We start from the raw sequence: 4627 nt of genomic DNA, 5'->3' as shown, positions 1-4627 counted from the left end.
ACCCCCCGTGGTCCCGACTTCTTTGCTCATATTTTCCCTCCTTCTGCTCCTCCTTGGGACATTGGGAGCTCAGTCCAGTGCTCCAGCGTGGGTCCCCGTCTCCATCTCCATCCGTCTCCAGATGAAGGTTCTTTGAAAACAAAACTTTTTTAAATAAAGAAGACCCAGTTTCCAATCCTGCCTTTGTGACATGTGTGTTTCTTCAGGCAAATTACAGTACCTCTCTGAGCACTGATTGACTCTGCTGTAAACGGGCATATAGCAGCCTCTACTTCAAAAAGGCTGGCAAGAGACTAGGAGTACGGCTCACTGGTAGAGTGTTTCTCTGGCACATGCAAAGCCATAGGTTCAATTGCCAGCATCCCCCCAAAAAAGGGGAGAAGAAGGAATCCCTAGATCTGTAAGCATACAAAGACACGATCCTAGGAGTCAGCCGAGTCATCTAGAAGGTCCTGCATGACCCAAGGATCCGCGTGGTGCAAGGATAGAACCGCCTCTGGAAAGCTGTCCCCTGACTTTTCCTTCTACCGTTCTCATATACAATAAACAAGTGTAACAGAGACAGGATCATTCCAGTGTGTGGACACAATACATAGCTCAGGAGAATCCTTGATAAGTCATCATTGGATTCCCAACTGGAACTTCCCTGAGGTACTGCTCCAATTTGTAAGACCTAGATAGAAATTCTGTGGACCCCCAGAAGTCCACACCCATAGAGACTGTGTATCCCCACCCAGTCTTGGCCACAGTCCTTCCTAATCCCTGCATTCCACCTGTCTTCAGGCTCCTCTTTGCCCCACCCTCCAGCCACTCAGCAGGAACATGCCCTTTGCAGTGGGCTTCCCATGCTGCACACATAGGATGGGCTGGACAGTCACTGTCAGCATTCTGACATCTGTGTGTCTGCCCATTTCTGAACCATCTGCTCGTCTGCCATCACAGCTACTAGTCTGGATCCTGGGGTGGGCTGTGGTTTTGGTTTTGCTGGTGGGTGAATCCACAGCACACAGTACCATAGTCACTTTCCAAGGTAGTGTTGGGTCCATGGGGGTTGCACAAAGATGGGGACAGGCCACCAAAGCTTAATAAACCAGAAGCAAACTTTATTCCAGGAAAAAAAAATAAAAAAATAAATCTCCGCCTGGCGTTGGTGGTGCATGCCTTTAATCCCAGCACTCAGGAGGCAGAGGCAGGTGGATCTCTGGGAGTTCGAGGCCAGCCTGGTCTACAAGAGCTAGTTCCAGGACAGGCTCCAAAGCTACAGAGAAACCCTGTCTCGAAAAATCCAAATAAAATAAAATAAAAATAAATCTCCATGGGGCACACAAAGGTTGTCGGCTAGCTGAGACCACAGGCAGAGATGGATTTGTAAGGCTGTGGCAAAGGCCGGTTTTTTTTTTTAAGTTTTTTTTTATATTTATTTATTTATCTTGTATACAATATTCTGTCTGTGTGTATGTCTGCAGGCCAGAAGAGGGCACCAGACCTCATTACAGATGGCTGTGAGCCACCATGTGGTTGCTGGGAATTGAACTCAGGACCTTTGGAAGAGCAGGTAATGCTCTTAACCACTGAGCCATCTCTCCAGCCCCAAAGGCCGGTTTTTTAACTCCTCTTTTTATAGCAAGTATTAGGCAATGACAAAAGAATTTTTACAATCTCAAGGTAAAACTCAGATACAAATTGTTCTTCTTTGCAATTTCCATTAAGAGTTTTTCAGTTAAACTAGTGTTTGTATTTAGTCCACTGTTTTTCCCTGGCCTTCCTGACAGTGTTGACCACGGCTCTGCACCTCCCCTGACACCACCAGTTTCCCATAGCACGGAACTGTATGGGACAATAGCAAACCAAAACGTCAAAAGTCACGTAATCCCATCATTTAAAAGTTACCCCAGCTCAATTGCTGGTCATGAGAGCTGCCCCTAGGCTTGCAGAGGTGGTCTTCAGCCTTGTGAATAGAGCTATGGGTTGTAAAGCAGAGTAACCCACGGTTAACAGTTAATTCTTGCTGCTGAGAAAGCTACTGACAGTCTGTTCTCTTTCTTCTAAGCTTACAGTTTATGTTTCTTTATTTCTACATTCTTATTTCTGGAATCTACATTTTTATATTCTTATTTTTGGACTCTTCAGGTAGATCTCAGACACATGGTGTTAGCCACTGTTCTATTGCTTGTGAAGAGACACAATGACTGAGGCCACTCTTAGACGGCATTTAGTTGGGGGCTTTGCTTACCGTTTCAGAGGTTTAGTCCATTATCATTGTGGTGAGGAGCATGGCAGTGTGCAGGCATTCACTAGAACAGTAACTGAGAGAGTTCTGACCCATGGGGCAGGCAGAGAGTGTGTGTGTATGTCTAGGCCTGGCATGGGCTTTTAAACCTCAAAGCCCACCTAGAGACACACCTCCTCCTAGTCCACACTTCCTAACCCTTCTAATCATTTCAGAGTTCCACTCCCTGGTGACTAAGCATTCAAATACATGAGCCTTCGGGGGCAATTCTTGTTGGCCTAGCACAGGGAGCACATGAACAAATGAAGGGAAGAGACCCAAGAGATGATGGGCTCTATCATGTGACCGGCCTTTGCCCTGTGCTGTCTGGGGCCTTGGTTCTGGGACTTGGAGGTATCTACGAAACAGCCTGACTCTGTAAAGAAACAGGTGTATTTGACTGGCAGCCTTGGAGGAGGATTTGGCATTGGCATGGCTCAGCTCTAGCGAGGGCCTTCTTGGCACTATCGGTCATGGCAGACAGTGGGAGTTGGGAAACCCTGCCTCAATTGGGAAGGGCATCAAGAATAGGGCAGGGCTGACTCAGGCTTCTGTAATGACTTTGTGTTTTAGTTTTTGGTGTCTTTTTATTTCTTTATTTATTTTTAATGTATATGAGTGTTTTGTCTAAATATCTGTCCTAGTGCCCACAGAGCCAGAAGAGGGTGTCATTAGATATGTTGGGTTTGTGAGCTTCCATATGCATTCTGGGAATAGAACGGGGTCTTTGTAAGAGCAGCCAGGGCCTTACTTTGGAAATCCCCACCTCCTCACTTGTGCCTCAGTTGCCCTGGATTTATGTCGTGAGGGATCCTAGGTGGTTGGATGTCCACCAGGGAAGGAGGAGAAAGGGCCAGGTTTTAAGTGGATGGGTCAGAATGTGGTGGGCGGCCACACAAAGCCCTACATGGGTTGAGCTATCTATGAGCAGGTGAAGGCCATTTGGTGCAGAGGGAGTTGCGTGGAGTGGACTCTGCAGCCACGTAGATCTGGGTTTACTCCCCATTCTAGAAGCACTGGAATTCCCCAGCTGAGCTTCCTTCTCAGACAGTCAGTTTGAGTCCCCACTTCCCAGGTAGTCTGGGAGAGTCAGCAAGAGAATGTGAATCTGGAAAGCACAGGGCCCAACCTTAGGGCAAGTGTGGTTCTGGTGACCTTCTGGGACAAGTCTGGGGCTGGGGGACGGGACAGGCGTGGTTCAGCCAGTTATCAGCAGATAATCTCCACGGCCCTGTGTCCACGCCTGTAAGACAGAGGTCCACTGGTGTGCTCATCTCTTCTCAGCTCTGCCTCACTGACGTTACACTGGCTACACTGGCGGCTTGACTTCAGCCACAACAGTTTACTCCAAGGTCATCAGCAAACGTGAAAAAGGTTAAGGGCCCACCCCCAACTGTCACCTTTCAGCACTTTTTTTGGTTTTTGTTTTTGTTTTTTTTTTTTTTTTGGCCTCAGGTACTGGCAGCTTTCACCACGGGTGCTTTTGTCTGGTTAAGTAGCTTGCACTGAGTAGAGGGTAACACATGCTAGCCAACTGAGTGTGTAGTTCTGTTGGTGCTTGGGTAGCATGCATGAGGCCCTGGGTTCGACTCCCCACATCACATAAACTGACTGGGGAGCAGGGTGGCATAGGTTTGTAATCCCAGCTCTTGGGAGGTGGAGGCAGGAAGAAAAGTTCAAGGTCATCTTTGAAGCTTTGGGAGTATGAAAACAGCTTGCACTGCAGGAGACCACGCTCAAAACAAAACAAAAAAACAAAAAGCAAAACCCAAAACAAACAAAAACCCCACGTGCTAATAAAACACACTTAATGTCTGTCAGCCATTGCTTGGCTCACCTGTCACCTCATATAACTTTACAGGCCTGTGAAATGTCGGGAGGATGAAGTTCCTGGTGAGGCAGACGTGCTGACTCTCAGGCAGTTCAGTTTTGCTGTCCTCATGTGTGCTGTGTGATGCCCACCTCCCTTCAGCCTCCCAGTTCCTGTCAGTTCTTACAAGAACCCTCTCCAGAATACAATTTTGTCTTAGTCTGTCATATTGAGCCTGCACCTACTCCATCTAGGCAAGCTTTCCTCCCCATGGTCTCAGCTGCACCTCATGGACAAGGGCAGGCTTCGCCGACGTGGTTCACTGGCCCTTTCCGGCTCTGACATCGTCGGTATTTAAATTGGCACATGAATATTTCACAAGCATCCCGGGCCAAAGTAACCCCCTGCCTGGTTATGTCAGGCTGCAGCTCCAGTCTCTAGGCCACAGCTCTCTTTCTATTTACGAGACATGCGACTCCGCCAGGCCTCCCAGCAGTGGCCCAAGAATCGATAGTCTTTAAATAAGTAATTAGAGGAGCTGAAGACTT

This window comes from Alexandromys fortis, unplaced genomic scaffold, assembly GCF_014885135.2.
Source record: "Alexandromys fortis isolate MF-2015 unplaced genomic scaffold, M_Fortis_MF-2015_v1.1 scaffold_228, whole genome shotgun sequence".
NCBI lineage: Eukaryota > Metazoa > Chordata > Mammalia > Rodentia > Cricetidae > Alexandromys > Alexandromys fortis.
Note: the sequence above shows the minus strand (reverse complement) of the source record.